This window comes from Salvelinus fontinalis, chromosome 41 (genome assembly GCF_029448725.1).
Source record: "Salvelinus fontinalis isolate EN_2023a chromosome 41, ASM2944872v1, whole genome shotgun sequence".
NCBI lineage: Eukaryota > Metazoa > Chordata > Actinopteri > Salmoniformes > Salmonidae > Salvelinus > Salvelinus fontinalis.
In genome coordinates this window covers 16,769,763-16,788,792 of record NC_074705.1, presented here as the reverse complement: position 1 = coordinate 16,788,792, position 19,030 = coordinate 16,769,763, and the positions used below count along the sequence as shown (strand labels likewise).

Here is a 19,030-nt window from a genome sequence, read left to right as displayed (position 1 = left end):
GTTTGAAGAGGCAAATCTGGTGAGATTTCGTTGGACACTCTCCTAGGTATTAGCCAATTGAAGCCTCTGCTTCTTCCTCTACGCAACCAGAAGTATTCTGAGACTCCTCCACCTGGATGTTTGAATTATTCAGCCATGCAGGAAGCTAGGCCTTGTTCCTCCTGAGTACTCCTGGGTTGTAAAGGCTAAAATTGCTTCATCATGCCAAAGTGAATGTATGCATACATTATTTAGTCTAACCTGAGAAAATGTGACTTCTCCCTGGGAATTTGTGTCTGTTTGCAGCTTACTTACGTTTCAGAGGGGTGGACGTTTTCTTTCCTCCCAGCACAATGGCTAAAGCCTACATCAATTCATTCGTGGAAATATTTGGAAATAGTCAAATATTCTGATTTTTGAAGAAAATCCTCGAAATATTCAGTGGTGGATGCATTATATTTCTGACTGCATTTACTCTGCAACGGCAAGCCATTAGTTATCGTGTACATGGAGGCTGTAGTGAGTCATTTATGATAACTCATTTACTTCTAGAAATATCTACAGTACTGCAGATACATTATTTAAAGACAGACAGAAATGTTGCACCCTATACTACAGTGTGAAACGGTGAGGCCTTATGAAGGTGTCAGGTTCACTAGTTCCTGCTTGTGCTTTAGACACTTGTTCGACAGAAAGGCTGACTCATTCCCTTTTCTTAGTAAAAAAAAAAACTCCACAGTTGTTTCATTTCTCTGACCTTCCTTCCAACTGTCTCTCTCCTGTACTCACCGAGACACACATACTGTAGGCTACAAACCATCTGGCCCCAGCTCTGTATCTGTACCTGGCTCTTATCTGCAACACACAGACATAGCATTACGTAATCAACATGAGCACTCTCCCTGAGACGCTGCCGTTTCACAGTTCTTTCGTTCGGTTAGCCTCTTTTACCAAATTGTCGCTAATATGCCATTGCTAATCTAATAGAATAGTCCCTTTCAAATAAATCACTAAATTTGCTAGTTGTTAAAGGTACTTTTGCACGCTGGCAATATTGTGTTTTTTCTCTTGCCTTCTGTCTGCTACGAACATCTCCATGCCATGTGTAATGTAATTAAGTAGCTGCGTGGCTGTATTCCAGGAGCCAGTTAACAAACACAAATTAAAAACCCTCATGAACCTGGGGAATTTATTTGTATTTTTCTCGCTCTAAAACCGTCAATTATTTTCAGGTCACATGAAAAGCAAAGCCCTGACCGTTCTCTCTGCAATTTGCAGCCTAGGCTACTTCCAGTCCCAACAAACATGGACCGCGTTCTCTTTTGGAATTTGGAATGGGATTCTCTTTCTAGAATATGTTCTGCTACTTTGATACCGTAGCTACGACAACGACGATCAGTTGATTAAGACGGCAGAAGGAGCGACACGGTGTAACACCTCAAGGAATACTGGAAGGAAACAGCTGTGTGGAGTCTGTCTGTATTTCCACTGGGTAGTCTGGGGGTTGGAAGGGGTGCGGTGGGGGATTGGTAGGGGAGCTTAGGGGGCCAGGGGTGGGCCTCGCCTGAATCGATGCTGTTCAGGGTTGGCCATGTTGTCTTCCTCCTGATGAAGTCAACTGTTGTTACGGGTGACTCTGGAGAGCAAGAGGTTAGGCGCGGCGCGGCGGAATGCAATTTCTTCGCCATCTGACAGAGCGCCAGAATAAAGTGGCGCACTCTTCCTTGGCAATTGCAGGGAATTGCTTCTCAGGGTGACAAATGATTAGCTGTTATCTGTTGACTGAATTTGATTCCTACAAGCAGCTGAGTCAGGTAACTGTGGAGGATCTGAGGAGAGGAGCGGAGAGGGAGGAAGGAAAGGTTTTTCCAGGAAATGAAATCGGCTTCCCCAGACACACCGGGACCAAATATAATCCTCTCTGTCAGAACAAGATTACTACTTTGTCTAATTACAGACAGCTTTCCGTCAGCGGTAGCCTGTTTACCGAACGGTGCAGGTGTCTGTTTGGGTTGGGTATGCCCTTGTTGCATTCTTGTTTGTTTTTAACCCTATTGAGAATTGAGGTTTAGAAAAGCCTCCTTCTACTTCCACATGGTTCTGCTCTTGCGGGTAAATGAGAGCATCTTTTTCTGTCGGGAAATCTTTCGTGAATTTTGTCGCTAAATACCATGTTCTCAAGTAAGACACAGACAAACACTGTAGTGATCCACAGACATTTACCAAAGCAATAGGAAAAGAGCTTCAGTTCGGCCGAGTCTAACGAGCTAGGGTATTGGCAAAGCAAATGTACAATAGAGTCTATAACGAGTTAAAATGAAGAGGTTTATTCCTCTGTAGTGCAAGGTAAGGATTTTGACACATTAGGCCCTGGGTGGAATTCAAGCCTTTGTCTGAGTAATGGTTCTCTGGCACCTTGGATTCAAGTTTGAAGCCAATTTGTGGCAGTGACAGCGAGCGAACAGGCCAAGCAGGGGGAGAGATGTGGTCGCTACTCTCTGAGGGAGAGACTTGAACGGTTCAAGGTGTCAATGCATGATTAGTTCCCTCTCTGCAGTAGATCGGCTGGGTGGTTGTCACCCTGTGAACACAGTTGAAAGGGGAACTGGTTACCCGTCCGTTCTGTCACACCTCACACCGACCAAAACAGATAAGAACTAGAAAAGAAACAAACAGACATATATATATAGCACCTTTGAAACACCACACAGCAGCTACACAAAATGGTTGAGCCAATCAAATACCTTTCTGTCTGTCACAAGAATCAACAGAAAGCTCTATCTTTGCCCTGTGTAAGCCCCAGGGATGTACTAGCTGTCCATTACAGAGGATTTTGTGTTTTCATGTTAGAAAAGTCACACACACACACACATATATATATATCAGTATCTGGGAGATTTGACAACATAAACAGAAAGGGAAAGACTACCAGAACATTTAGGGACCTTGTCAGACTGGCCCTTCCTGTCCGACCCTGAGCACCCATGTGGGAGTCCTCTGCATGACGTGTGTGTCACAAGAACACCATAAAATGTCTCGTCAGCTCTTTGTTTTCGTTAACTGAAACAACAGTCAAGAAATACTAGAGAGAGAGAGAGAGAGAGAGAGAGAGAGAGAAGAGAGAGAGAGAGAGGAGAGAGAGAGAGAGAGAGAGAGGAGGAGAGAGAGAGGAGAGAGGAGAGAGAGAGAGAGAGAGAGAGAGAGAGAGAGAGAGAGAGAGAGAGAGAGAGAGAGGAGAGAGAGGAGAGAGAGAGAGGAGAAGAGAGAGAGAGAGAGAGAGAGAGAGAGAAATAAATGAAGGGCACCGCTGAAAGTGCCTTGGACTTCCTGTTACTGTAGATCAGCGAGAGGCAAACTAATACTTCACCTCTTTTTATTTGGGTTAACGTCTCTCCTTCTCTCAATGTATTTGAGTGCAGCTAGGAGGGGAGGAGCCAGGGGTGGAGCAGAGGAAGGGGAAAGAGAGAGAGAGAGGGGGACGAGTGTAGTAATGCAGCTCCCCTTCCACTCCTCCGGGCTCACTGCTGTTTTAACCCAGTGTTGATAGCCCCAGTGTTTGTCTCAGGCTCAGAGTCTCTCCCTTCTCCCTCCGAGGGGTGTTCCCCACGTCCACTTCTCACTGTGGGAGCCTGAGCTCCACTTTTTAAAACTTCTCTCTCCATGTGATTTATGACCCACCCATCAGATATACCCACGGGTGCTCTCCCCTCTCACCGTCTCTCCACACACACAGCTCCCTCCTTACACAAAGACCTCGTGACTTAAATGGATTAGACCGAAGCAGTTATCCGCAAATGGATCCCGCAGCAGCCTGGCATTATTACCTCTGTCCTGTTAACTACCTAAGTGTAGTGCCTGTGTCCCCAATGGCGTCCTATTCCCTCTTTAGGGCACTGCTTTTGACCAGGACCCCGGTTGAAAGTAGTGCACTGTATAGGGAATAGGGTGCCGCTTTGGACGCAGTCTAAGACGGCGTATGATTGCAAATGTGAAGTGGGTCCTGAGCTGCTACCCTACTCTGATCTGCCACAGCTCTGTTTACCACAGCTGTAATTACCTGGTTTGAAGGAGTTAATAACCATAGGAAACTGGTTTTGCAGGGATAAAAGGAGCAGTAGCTCGTGTTCAAAGCGATGAGAGGTTTAACGTGTATACAGGGGGGATACTTTTCCCCTTTTTCATTCTGTGGCTCTCGAAAGAAAAAAAGGAAAGTTTCCTTATCAGGTAATAGTTCAAAGGAGAAACTCAGTTGGAAGTGCACTGTCTTGAGGAAAGCTGGGAAGATGAAAGGTTTTTGTTAAAAGTTACGCACAGGACAGGTTTCCTGTGCCTTTCTGCTAACTCCCCTGTCTGTCCCTAGCAAGTTCCTAGCTCCACTCTCTTCCTCCTGCCTTTTTCGTAGCCGACCCTGTCTTTGAGGGGGAAAGTAAACCCTCCGTGCCGCCTGTCTGTATAAGATTAAATACCGAGATGGCGACAGGAAAAAGGCAGGGAGGGAAAACAAAGGCCAGGGTGGGTGAGGGATGTTGGGAGAATTATCAGGTTGGTGACGGAAACTGCCAGTTTGTCTGACTCAAATATGTACAAATAAGCTTCTCTGTTTCTCAAACCTTTTGGAGGACAGAGTCATCTATCTGTCTGAGAAAAGGCACATTGTGGACGTGTAAAAAAGTTAATAATATGTCTAATCATTTCCCCCCACATATCTTTTATCTTGAAAAGAAAACCGAAGAAAAAAATATATATGAAGAAAACATACCATGATTATAGAATATTTAGGGATTATATTGTAGACAATTGTGTGCAGAGACATCCCATCCTTATTTTCTGTAGTTATTTTTCCTTTAAATCTGTGGAAAAGTGTAAAGTGTAGGTTAAAAGCAGTTTCCTAGCAGGTATAGAGTTAAACGAGGCCAGTAGGGAAGTCTTCTCCCAAAGCACATTTCCTCTAGTTTACATTGTACAAATCATTCTGCCTGAGAGAGCTCTAACAGGGAAAGTAGAATTAATATGACTTCCGGTCTAGATGAACATTTGATAAAAGCTAAGTCACTGGGGGTCTTAAAGAGAGAGAAGGACGTTTCCAAGGAACTTTGAGGAAGTATCAAGAAACAATGAGCTTAATGCTTTGCCTGGCTTAGCTCGGTCCTTTGGTCCAATCGTGTGTCTTAGAGAAATGGTGATAGCTCGCAGGCAGTGACAGAGCCCTGTGTGTGTGTGTGCGTGTGTGTGTGTGTCTGTGCGGTCTCAACATGAGACTATATAAGCACTATAATGTGTTTAACTTGTAAACTAGTCAGAGACAGATTACTGGCGGTTGGCAGGGAGGTGAGGAGGCGACATTTAAACTGTTCACCTTTTGCCTTCACATCTGTCCTGCTAATGGGCCAGTCTCTCTCTCTCTCTCTCTCTCTCTCTCTCTCTCTCTCTCTCTCTCTCTCTCTCTCTCTCTCTCTCTCTCTCTCTCTCTCTCTCTCTCTCTCTCTCTCTCTCTCTCGCTCTCTCTCGCTCTCTCTCGCTCTCTCTCTCTCCTCTCTGTCTTACCGAACCTCAGGCACCTTTTTAATTTCTTCCCTCGTTCCAATTTCCCAACTAAAAGAAACAGTCATTATTAGTTTATTAGCAAGCCTCAGCAAATGTGTTCGCCGATATTCAGTTGTTAATGAACGAATTCAAGCTCCCTCTACAGAACGTATTCACAGGCAGCTGTGAGTGCTTTAGCTAATAATAGTTTCCTAAAGACAAAAGATTAAGGAAATAGCATTATAGGAGGCATAACAATAGAGGCCTATTGGAAACACTAATGGAATGCTCTTTCGTTTAGAAATGGTTTCCTTTTAGAATTTCTATGAGCTCGTCTTGCTCTTTTATAATGCTCTCGCCTCTCAGTATATAACAGCAATAGCTGCTATTTTTTCTCCCCAGGCCGGGCTTATTGGCACAGGGAATAGAGCCGGGGTTGACGTAGACTATAGAATGTGAGGTATCTCAACCTGTTGGAGCTGAATTCCCCTCCTCCTACGAACCACTTTGTGTTGCTGCCTTGGCAGCCTGGCATGCCCTGCCATCTTCTTAACAAGGCAGGTGAATTGTTAATTAAGGCTGAGGTAAAGAGGGGGTGTTGGGAGGGAATGGGGAGGAGGGAGGGAGCAAGCAGGGTAAAAGTGAGAAGCACAAACAAGTCGAAGCATTTGTTCGCGGTGTAATCTACACGTCAATTATCCCACTGAGCTAATTAGCACCTTGCATTACCCCAGGTACCTGCAGCATTCACACATGCTCACTCTTTGATGCTCCTGATCAAAAAAGGAAACGGATTGACAGAAACACAGGGAGGCTGAACCCGAGGGTAGAGCCAAGGCGGGGGGAAAAAAAACCTCAGATCAAAATTTCCTTTATACTCTTTTACGACAAAAGTAACTCACAGTGTGTATGCACGCAGCGTTACGTTTCCCAGGTCCCTTTCCACATCATCTATGCCAAAGAAACTGCTCAATTATGTAAGATGCACAAGCATGTACTATATATCATATAGTACGTAGCCAAGGTTGCATGTAATTGACAGGGAAATGGGTCTGTGTGGTTAGTATGGAAAAACAACTGTTTTTAAATGATAGCTCATTTTCTCCATGGACTGACAGGCAAGAGGTAATGTTTTTTGGCAAAATTCAACGACAGTGCTTTATTATTAAAAACGACTGCTCAAACAAAATTGGCTCAGGTATTGCCGATTTGATGGACTGTGTGCATTTAAAGACAACATTTGTTTTGCATTTGTTCTACACCGTATGTTAGAAAATGTCCCAGTATGACTTTAAACTTTGATTTGGTGATATAACGTTTTTTTTTTTAAGTACCATGTTGTTGTCACAGCAACATCAGTAAGCAATGACGTTCTTAAACTCTAATGATGAAGAAACAGATTGAATGGATATATAGGTAGCTCTTTGTTATGTTGGAACCTCTCTGTTACGTAATAAACTAGAGGCTGGTGTATTTTGTCTAAGCATCCTGGTTAAAGATTAGGTCTTATAAAGGTGTGTTTAGCATGACAAAGACCCTTAACGGGTCCCCATGTGTCCCGTGGGTCCTCCTGTGGATTGGCCGCTCTGTTGGTCCGAAATCATCATTATAATTGACTTGGAAGAAGCAGCTCTGTTTTTTTGCTACTGTGGGGACGAGGAGACCCTCCTGTGAGGTAATTAAAGGTGTAGGCTCCGCTCTGGGTGGTGAAAAGGCAGGTGAAATATGGAAGTAGTAGGCGGGAGGCAGAAAATGTGAGAAAATGTGTCTCTGACAGTGTTTACACACACCCACGTCATCCATAACTTATGGGCTGGGACGTGTGATGATGTTGTTCATTTAGTTCAACAGAGAGAGAGAGAGAGAGAGAGAAAGAGAGAGAGAGAGGTTACACCTCTGTCATCTGCCTCCGATAAGAACGCCTATCGACTAACGCAGCTCATCTCGCATGCAGTACACATGCTTCTGAAATCCTTGTGACTCGTCCTACAATGTCTCTGTTCAAATAAGAGCGTCCTAGTTGTTGCATCCAATGTGTTTCCTGGTATCCTCGTGGAAGCCACGTCCTCCTGGCTGCGCTGGCTAATTGGGAAGGGGTAACAGTATCAGGTCCAGTGTCGGTGTCCCTCTGAGTCTCCCGAGGCTGTTTCCCTCCCTGTAGGACACAGAGCCTTGCTGGGGCCCGTTGTCAGGGGGTTCGCCCCGTTGTCAGGGGGTTCGCCCGCCGCTCATTTGCTGATTGGAGAGAGGTGGAGAGAGGTTGGCGGGGAAGAGGGGATGAAAAGAGGCCCATTTCCTGCAGCTCGTTTGATACCTGGTGGGGATGCTATTCAGGTGACAAAGATCCAGGCACAGAGGGGGGACCAGATGTGATTTACACACTCATTAGCATCTGAATGAAAAGGCTGAGACCCAGGCTGGATCAGATCAGATTGGGGGCCATGCAGACCAGACCGGGGGTTGTGGGGGTGGGGTGGGGGCCTGCTTACTCCCACTGCCTGGCTTGGTCCTCACCTGTGTGGGTGGATGGGTTCCCGTTCTCCCCTCTGATCTTTATCCCATCTGAGGTGCCTGATCCCTCACCCTTCTAAACCCCCCTACCTTCCCTCTCCCTTCCCCCCGGACCCCAGCTGGTGACAGACTGGCAGACCGGCAGCGTTTTATGACAGTGAGCAGTCTTTCCTCTCTCTTGTTCTCCTCTCTCTCCTCTCTCACCTCTCTCTCCCCCCTCTCTCTCTCTCTCTCTCTCGTTCTCCTCTCTCTCTCCTCTGCTCTCTCTCTTTCCTCTCTCACCTCTCTCTCACCTCTCTCCTCTCTCACCTCTCTCCCCTCTCTCTCTCTCTCTCTCGTTCTCATCTCTCTCCTCTGCTCTCTCTCTCTCCTCTCTCACCTCTCTCTCACCTCTCTCCTTTCTCACCTCTCTCCCCTCTCTCTCTCTCTCTTTCATTCTCCTCTTTATACTCTCTCTGTCTCTCTCTGTCTCTCTCTGTCTCTCTCTGTCTCTCTCTGTCTCTCTCTGTCTCTCCAGCTCAGAGCACAGATGCGATTCAGAAAATGTGCCTTCACACCAATTTAGTTTTTTACCTCGTTCATTGTGTTTAATACACATCAGGACAATTCGACTAACCCGGCCCCTAACAATGAATCCCAAACAAGGCCGGTTTGCTTGGAAGTCTTCCAAGTGAGCCTCTATTTCATACGTTGGATACAGTTCATTCGTAGGCTACAAAAGCTCTAATATCTTATGTGGTAAAAGGTAATAAATTAAATTTGGTCATCATTTTGGCTCACAGTAAATTATTTGAGTTAAGAATTTGGAAAGAAATGGTCATAAATAAACCTTTCTGTATGGTAATGGCTTCGCTCTGTGTTTCTCTTGTGGGTTTAGTCAGGTTGACAAGCTGTCTCCTGCAGTGTTTAAAACTGTGTGAATACAGATGTTTCTCTTGTTTTTGTTCATTAGAATCTAATAGAGAGATAGGCGGGGAAGAGAATGAGAGAGAGAGCGAGAGAGAGAGAGAGAGAGAGAGAGAGAGAGAGAGAGAGAGAGAGAGAGAGAGAGAGAGAGAGAGAGGGAGAGAGGGAGAGAAGAGGGACAGAGAGATGATATCTAGTAGAGAGAGAGAGAGCGAGACAGAGACAAAGACAGAGGACACAGAGAGAGATAGAGATTTTTCTTCTCGCTTTTGTTTATTGTTTATTTCACTTGCTTTGGCAATGTAAACATACTGTTGAAGTTGGAAGTTTACATACACTTCGGTTGGAGTTATTAAAACTCGTTTTTCAACCACTCCACAAATTTCTTGTTAACAAACTATAGTTTTGGCAAGTCGGTTAGGACATCTACTTTGTGCATGACAGTAAGTAATTTTCCAACAATTGTTTACAGACAGATTATTTCACTTATAATTCACTGTTTCACAATTCCAGTGGGTCAGAAGTTCACATAAACTAAGTAGACTATGCCTTTAAACCGCTTGGAAAATTCTAGAAAATGATGTCATGGCTTTAGAAGCTTCTGATAGGCTAATCGACATAATTTGAGTCAATTGGAGGTGTACCTGTGGATGTATTTCAAGGCCTACCTTCAAACTCAGTGCCTCGTTGCCTGACATCATGGGAAAATCAAAAGAAATTAGCCAAGACCTCAGAAAAAAATGTGTCACCTCTGGTTCATCCTTGGGAGCAATTTGCAAACGCCTGAAGGTACCACGTTCATCTGTACAAACAATATTACGCAAGTATAAACACCATGGGACCACGCAGCCGTCATACCGCTCAGGAAGGAGATGCGTTCTGTCTCCTAGAGATGAACGTACTTTGGTGTGAAAAGTGCAAATCAATCCCAGAACAACAGCAAAGGACCATGTGCAGATTCTTGAGGAAACAGGTACAAAAGTATCTATATATCACAGTAAAACGAGTCCTATATCGACATAACCTGAACGGCCCTCAGCAAGGAAGAAGCCACTGCCCCAAAACTGCCATAAGAAAGCCAGACTACGGTTTGCAACTGCACATGGGAACAAAGATCGCACTTTTTGGAGAAATGTCTTCTGGTCTGATGAATCAAAAATATAACTGTTTGGCCATAATGACCATCGTTATGTTTGGAGGAAAAAGGGGGAGGCTTGCAATCCGAAGAACACCAACCCAACCGTGAAGCACGGGGTGGCAGCATCATGTTGTTGGGGTGCTTTGCTGCAGGAGGGACTGGTGCACATCACAAAATAGATGACATCATGAGGTAGGAAAATTATGTGGATATATTGATGCAACATCTCAAGACATCAGTCAGGAAATTAAAGCTTGGTCACAAATGGGTCTTCCAAATGGACAATGACCAAAAGCATACTTCCAAAGTTGTGGCAAAATGGCTTAAGGACAACAAAGTCAAGGTATTGGAGTGGCCATCACAAAGCCCTGACCTCAATCCTATAGAACATTTGTGAGCAGAACTGAAAGTGTGTGAGAGCAAGGAGGCCTACAAACCTGACTCTGTTATACCAGCTCTGTCAGGAGGAATGGACCAAAATTAACCCAACTAATTGTGGGATCTTGTGGAAGGCTACCCGAAACATTTGACCCATGTTAAACAATTTAAAGGCAATGCTACCAAATACTAATTGAGTGTATGTAAACTTCTGACCTACTGGGAATGTGATGAAAGAAAGGAAAGCTGAAATAAATCATTCTCTCTAATTTTATTCTGACATTTCACATTCTTAAAATAAAGTGGTGATCCTAACTGACCTAAGAAAGGGAATTTTTACTAGGATTAAATGTCAGGAATTGTGAAAAACTGAGTTTTATTTGTATTTGGTTAAGGTGTATGTAAACTTCCGACTTCAACTGTATGTTTCCCATGCCAATAATGCCCCATTGGAGGGACAGAGAGAGAGCGAGAGAGAGAGAGAGCGAGAGAGAGCGAGAGCGAGAGCGAGAGCGAGAGCGAGAGCGAGAGCGAGAGAGAGAGAGAGAGAGAGAGAGAGAGAGAGAGCGCGAGCGCGAGAGAGAGCGCGAGCGCGAGAGAGAGCGCGAGAGAGAGCGCGAGAGAGAGAGAGAGAGAGAGAGAGAGAGAGAGAGAGAGAGAGAGAGAGAGAGAGAGAGAGAGAGAGAGATAAAGAAAGAGAGGGGGAAAGAGAGAAGAGAGAGAGAGAGAGAGAGAGAGAGAGAGAGAGAGAGAGAGAGAGAGAGAGAGAGAGAGAGAGAGAGAGAGAGAATAGAGTATCTGACAGATTCTGTTAGGCTTCAGGTGCAAACTCAGTGTTCCTGAGATAAATGTAGCTGTAGGCCACAGCCGCCTGGACAGGAAACCATAACAACCTTGACCAGATCAAACTGTTGTTTTTACCCATTTACTTCTCTCAGGGTCTGTACAATAGTTATGGCGAGTTAGGAAAGGTGAAAGGCATTTGTGGGAACACAAAACAACTCAACCTGTCAGACTTGTGAAATTATTTGAGCTTTTTTCGCTTCTCAAAGGCCAGCAAAATAAAAATTAACTAACCTCAGGCCTATACGTTTTGTGACTTTCTTTGGTACTTAGCCTATTTTATTCACATTTTAAGGAAATCACCGTCAAATGACTTTGTAAGAGTGCACAATTACAACTCAGGTTCTGCTTAGCTGTTATTAACAAAAACCTACAGTAATCTATTCTGGCAGTCCAATATGTTATTGTAGCATACTAATTAATCTTACAGGAATTGTAATACATTTACAATATCAGATTGAAGCAATACTGTATATAGATTTATTAAATCTTTTAATCAGTTCTGGCTAAATTAATTTTGCACTGATTGCTTACATTTGAATTTGCATATACTTAGTGCAAGTCATTTATTTTCATGGATTCCTTTTTATTAAAATGGGTAATATGGCCCTTGAGCTAAAAAAAACATTGCTGCTTTTTCCACAGAACATCCTCACTTTAGTTGCATTAAATCCTATGTCCATTTTTAGGCAAGCAAAGTCTCCAGCTAAAACTGCTTCCTCTTAGGTCTGCCTTATATGACGAGGTTATGACTTATCAATATGACCTGTATCCAACAACAAAAGGCTCTATTTTGTCAAGTTGATAGATTCGAGAGTTTGTAGAGGCATGTCTCTGACATCTACTGCAGTCACTGTCACGCTCTGTGGCCTTGGTGAGACTAGATGATACTCCTCGTGACGCACCTTTCCTTTCTTTGTCCCTGATAAATAGAAATGTGATTGAAGACACGTTCCGAAGAACATCTCTCTTTCTCTCTCGCTCTCTCTGACATACATGCACGCACACACATGGGCGCTCACACGGCAGCACTCACTTGCAGTACAGTAGACTGTGATTGATGACAGTGATGCGTGGATGCATAAAGGGAGAACTAGTGGTGTCATGCTGGTGGCTGTAAACAAGGTGCAAGGCCCCACTGGCTCACTCACAGCAACAGCAGACAGACAGAGCAACAGTCAGGTCATATTAAGCAGCTAGCTGATAACACTGTGCTGTGACTATCAATTTGTTGCCCCCCCCCCTCCCCTCACATGAAACCAACATCAGTCCCTGGCCCTACTCTGGCCCCGTCAGCAGATTCATTTACCTGGAACGGAACTGGCCTGTGTGTGTGTATCTCTGTGTGTGTCTGTGTGTGTGTTTGTGTGTGTGTGTGTGTGTGTGTGTGTGTGTGTGTGTGTGTGTGTGTGTGTGTGTGTGTGTGTGTGTGTGTGTGTGTGTGTGTGTGTGTGTGTGTGTGTGTGTGTGTGTGTGTGTGTGTGTGTGTGTGTGTGTATTTCTCGATGCCAGTGTATGTGTGTTTATAAAAGAGCATTCGGAGGGAAGGGCACACTGGGGCGGGGAGGCGGGGGTGGGGGGGTGTGAACCTGTGGCAGCGAGCCATGGTGTCCCTTTGCAAGTGGTGAGGAGGGCTGGAGAGAAAGAGGGAGGGAGAGGGAGAGACGGGAGGCCCGACGGAGACAGGGCCACGGAGGGAAAGAGAGAGAGTGAGAGAGAGAGGACAGGTCCAGATAAGATTCTCAGCTTATAGCAACACACTACTCCACTATCAAGAACATGGATACTCTCTTCATGAGTGAGCAGGCCTCCAGAGCAGAGCACTGTACCCAGCTGGCAGGCTGAGAACATCTAGGAAGCTAAAATATAACAAGAAATAATACGATTCCAAAATAAGTTTGTAACATTTGTTCGTAATGTAAGATTCATTCTCCCTGTGCCTTACACATTGGATTTATATGCTATATTTTGATTGTGAATAAAACTAAAGCAAGGGTTTGTGTGTTTGAGGGGAGTCTTCCAGCTGAGCGCTTTTTGGGGTAACATGAATATTTGATAGGAAACCTGATTCTTCTGGATAAAGCACCATTCATTTACTTCTTTGATCCCCTATTCCTATTTCAGGACATTTCATTATTTATCTGCTTATAAATATCTGCATAAATTGAGCAGGCATAGGTGATTTGTCAACAGTCCAACATCGACATTGATGTGCAGGTGGTGCTCCCTTGGTATTCCCAGTAGTGATTACTATACAATTTACATTTGTACACATTTGCGTACAAAAGCACACACATTTCGAATAGTTTAAGTACCCGCTTGCTGCATTCATTGGGAAAATTGGTAAGAAGCCTAAAAAGGGCTTTTATACTATAGTCAAAGAAAATTTGAAATTGTCTCCCTTTATGTGAGCAAAGTACCAGTTTGCCCACGATGAACGACTCAAACTGGAAAGGGTTTCATCCTTCCTCCTCCGAAAGGTTTTGTGTGTATTTGGTTAGTTACAGTAATTATAGCCAATAAGTGACAGCCAAAATCAGACAGGAGAAAGTAGAGGCTGCAAAGGCACACAAACACACACACACACACACACACAAACACACAAACACACACACACACACACTCTCGTAGCAAGGACCCGCTGCAGAACATCTGCTGAGAGATTTGCATATTAATTAACCCATATTAACACGAATTATTCTGGGAAATTATCAAATAAATTACATTTTCTAATTTTAACCTTTTCCTTTGCTTGACGTATGTCAGCAGCCAGAGGAACCTTTAGCTGGAAATCGATCTCACCTGAGCCGGTGATCTTACGATATTGTTATTTCTATTTCTAAAAATAAAAAAATCATTTCATTTTCAGGCCTGAGGGCAGCCTAGAGAGCTTTTGTGTGCCTCGGCCTCTCACCCCCCCCCTCCCCCTTTTTTGGCTCCTGCGTTGGGGAGGAGGAGGCCCAGAACATTTGTCGAGGAAGAGGAGCATGTGTGCAGGGATGTACAGATGGTGGATCTGTACAGGGCGAGTAAAGGTGGGCCCTCTGAGCAGTAGAGCAAACCTTGAAGCTTTCTTTCTCCAGCCTGTTGCTCAGGCCTCTGCAAATAAATGGGAGTTTAATTCAATTAGAATCAGGCTACTGTGGGTGCCTCATGGCAGACATTATTGAACATAACCAACCGCTTCCTGACACACTCAGAATCACACACTGCTCACTCCCATACACACAGACACAGAGAGAGAGAGAGACACACACACACACACACACACACACACACACACACACACACACACACACACACACACACACACACACACACACACACACACACACACACACACACACACACAAACACACACACACACACACACACACACACACACACACACACACACACACACACACACACACACACACACACACACACACACACACACACACACACACACACACGCTCCCCACTCCCAGGTTGGTTTACACATTGCTGAATTTTCACCATTCATCGCCTCTACAAAGCTGTCCCTCTCCTTTCAGCTCTTTGTTTTCCCTCTGCAACTGTCCTTTTATTTCTTATGGCTTGCTTGGTCTGGCCCATGTGAAACACCAGGCCAGTAGACTTGGACAAGATCTCAAGCATTCTTGTGTATCTCACTGGAATACAGACAGTCAAAAGCATTTTCGGTATTTCTAATGAATGTAAAACAGCCAGTACTCCTAATGAGTAAAAATCCAAAGTTTGACATATTTAAAATTCCAAAGACAGAAGAATATATTTAAACGTTCCCTCCGTTCCTCCCACGTACAACCCCCAAACGCTTCCTACCCTAAAAGGATGAATATTCACGGAACTGCCTACTAAGAGCCCTAAACTCTGTCGTGAAAAGGAATTATGAAAGTTAAAAGGTCATTGTTAAAACCCCTTCCAGTGGGATAGCTACAAGGCTATGACCTAATTTCGACCTTAATGCCTCTTTACCTACCCTATTCCCCCGTTCTCCACCTCTACCCACCCCGTCCCCCCTTCCCCCTCTGCCCTCCTAGCCATTCAGGTGATCTGCATGTTTCTCATTCATGAGACAGGGCAGTTATCCTCCAATAGGGTGAATGTCCTTGCTCATTACCGACACTGATAGCTACAGGAAACACAACATTACCTGGAGCTAAGCCTCAGCGGCCAGTTAGCCAGGCTCTCAGTGTGAGTCACCTACCACCTTTCCCCATCACAGCTAACGGGAAACTGGCTGGAAACTGGAAAGTCTCTGCACCTAAATATAGGGTACTGTGATGGACATAGAGACACACTGGGTGGAATAGATCTTCTGGCTCTCTTATGGAATAGATCTCCATAATGAACAACACAGAAAATTATCCAAATAACCACTTCTGTCTCATGGAACACATGAGACAGAAGGCGTTATTTGGATATTTTTCTGTGTTGTTCATTATGAATCGAGTGCAGATCCAGCGCCTCCCAGCTCGGGAGCCTGTTGAGAGGGCTTTGAGGAAGAGGGAAGGGGAAGAGTAGGCACACAGACGTTTGCAGCACATTCACCCAAGGTATGTTTATTTGAGTGTGTCCCTTGGGTATGTTCAGATGGTCAGTGTATGCCTCAAGGGTTGTATGGTTGATGTCTGAGTGTATGACACGCAGATTTCGTAGTGGGAGAGTTAGGGTTTGTTTAACAGCTCGACAGGAAAACACAGTCCTATTTTTGCTCTCTGTTGTTTTTTCTCTTTGGAAGAATATTTTCTTTTTGGATGACTTTATATGACCTTTTTTTATTATATGGGCACAAAGAAACAGTCAGAGTAGAAATATCGATTGTCAAATGTCTTTATTTTGTTTTAAGAAAGTTGATGAGATTTCAATCGGAATCCTTTTTTTTTAGCTCAGACATTGAAAGGAGAACTCGCTCTCTCATCCTTCCACAAAAAAAACTGTCATTTTGGAAGGTTATAGACATCCTAACCAATGCACTTTTGAAACTGCCCTCTGCACTGGTATGCCTGACAGCCTAATACCAGAGTTCTGAAAGGGTTACGCCAGACACGTATAAGCCTGATATTAAGCAAGACTCAAGTGAGCAATTACAAGTGTCATTTTAATTATCTGTAAAAGTCGTTCCCTTTATTTACCTCCAATCAGGAGAAAGAAGAGAGCTGGTGAAATCAGCTGGTAACAGGTAGCATCAGTCAAAATGCCAGCTATAATTGCCTTTGTTGAGGGTGGCACTTAAACTAAAGCAGGAGAAAAATAGAAAGTGTCATCTGAAAGAAAACGTAGCCCTAGAAAGTAAACATGATGATTTCTTTGTCTATCTCGTCTAGAAACACAAAAGATTGATTAGCGGTGAGGTATAGAACAAAAATAATGGCAGAGTGTAGGCTAACATTAGTAGGTTCGAAATGACTTTGTTTCAGAGTACAATGCCCGACGTCAGGCTGGTGCTTATATTATACTGAGGCGTCTGTCAGAGATGTCACCTAAACAAAGCAGGCTTTCTGATGCTGTCAATGCTACTTGCTCCTTTGATTGACAAGTCGCACACTGCCATTTCTGTCTTCTCCAAGCTCTTTGGTGAGTAATGTTCTGTCTGATAGCCAATGTTCTAGCTTGGAGATCACATCCAGTGATCTCCCCTCTCCTACTCCCTACCTCTGCCCTAAAACATGTGGACCTGTATGGAAGCACAGATCCCCCAACCTGGCGTTAGAACCTTTTTATGGTTTGGTTTGGACAACTGTAGATGTCTAGAGGTTTGCAGGGAGTGGGATGATCTTCACGTCTCCTCTATGTCCAAGGTCCATTGTCTCCAGGTCCGTTGCTCAATATTGAAGACGTCACATTGTGGCGCCTCTTTTCATGCGTTAACCAATACACTATACATAGACCTATAGCACCCTGAAAAATGCCCAATGAGAGTTTTGGGGTGTAAAGAAAGGCCTTTTAAAACCTGTCCATCCTTAGATAATGTCATTCACCCCTCCTGGGTATTTGTCAGTATTCAGGCTGTGTCCAGAGATCAGGTCTGCAGGGGCGGGGTAATAGCTTCCCAGGCCTCCTGCTTCTTTGTTACCCCCTGCCGCCCGCCTGCTAGGCCACCCTTAGAAACCTGCCTGGGAGAAAGGGGAGTAGGGAGTCCACAGCACGTCGTGTTGCTAAGAAGGGGGGTTAGGGTGTGTGTGTGTGGGGGGGGGGGGGGTTAAGGGGGAGGGGGGGAGGAGGGGGGGTTAGGGGGTGTCGGGGTAAGTTGGGAAGGGACCAAAGGGGAAATACAATAATAATAATAATAATAACATATTATCAATTGTGGGCCAAGGTATATCGGGGACCACACAGCAGGAGTTTGAATGTCTCACTTTCTTTTTGGCTTTCTCTTTTTTCGTGTCTGAGGGCATTACCCAGTCTGCACTTGCCTAAACCCTTGTGGTCACACCTCTTGAAAAGGTTTTGTTTCCCCCGTCAATTGGTATTCTAACCAGGTCAGCTGATTCTGCTGGCCCTGTCTACGCAGCCGTTTTCATTTTAATTTGCGCCTGTTGTTCGGAAGGCAAGTGCAGACCCGCGGATTATGCAAAGATCATGTATGAACGTACTGTATAAGCTCAACGTAATCTTATTTCTCTCCATAGTATATAACAAGAAAATATCGGATTTATTTTCCCTTCTCAGTTTTGGGAATTTAGAAGGTTTTAGAGTTGTATTTAGTAGTCATTTATAGCTACAGTACAGCAATTAAAACGGACCTTAAACATTTTTACACTCTGCTTTTCCCTCGCCTTCCCCTAGCCACATTTAAAATTGGTTCCCATGATGTCATACTCCAATTTCCCCTCTGCGGTTGTTTTGAGTCTGTTTCTCCAGAGTAGTGTTTTAGGAACTAGCAGTGAGGTGTGTGATGCGGTGATGTGACGGTCCTGTTTCTCTCGCTGAGCTAATGTCCTGTGTTTATTCCTCTAATAAGTCGTTTGACTTCCTTCGTAGGACAGACAATTTATGGACCTTGTGCGTAGACTGGAGAGGCTAGAGAGACACCCTTGTGAGGGAAGACTAATTCACAAACAGCCACCTTCAATTGAGTTCACAGCCCTTATTTACAGGCTGCCTATTTTAAGATAAGCTGCCATGTGTCTGGGACCAAGTGTTGTGGAATCAAGCGGGCCGCTACTTGTGTGAGTTATTTTAATGTGGGGCTTGACTGCGCAGTATTTCTCTCCGCAAACCATGACTCATTGAAAACACTCCCTGAAAAAGACAAGAGGAGAGGGAACGGAGGGAAAAGAGTGGGATGCAGGTCCTGTTTTGATTAAGTTAGGGGTATTTTATACTGTATGTATTATTTCATTTATCATTGTAAAGATCTGACTTGACGGTTGATATCTGTCAAGTCCTGGGGGAAAAATACAGTACAGTAGGTGCGTCACTTACTTAGGAGTGGTGAATGTGATGAAATGACTAGGGGTTAAGCCATGTCAATCCAGGGTGGTATGCCTATTTGACATTTGTAAATATCAGAAGTGCAGAGTATCTCAGCCACGTTGGGTATGCTTTAGATCTGTGAGCCCAACTGAAAGGTGTAGCTAGGTTGGCATCTCAGGCAGTCTACTGCGGGAGAAACTTGTGTGGCTATTTTGGCGTGTCTACGTAGCAGCTGACTGACTCCACACACCATGATGGTTAAAGTTACAGATTCCAGTCTGTCGCGGTGGGTGTTGTTGTAATTGGGATGTACCCCCACAAGAAAGGGCC

General features: G+C 44.5%; 1 protein-coding gene across 4 annotated transcripts in view; it reads left to right on the top strand.

The window, feature by feature from the left end:
• LOC129840589 (zinc finger E-box-binding homeobox 2-like) overlaps nt 1–19,030 on the top strand; it is a 76,614-nt gene that overhangs the window by 38,614 nt on the left and 18,970 nt on the right. The window lies entirely within an intron of this gene.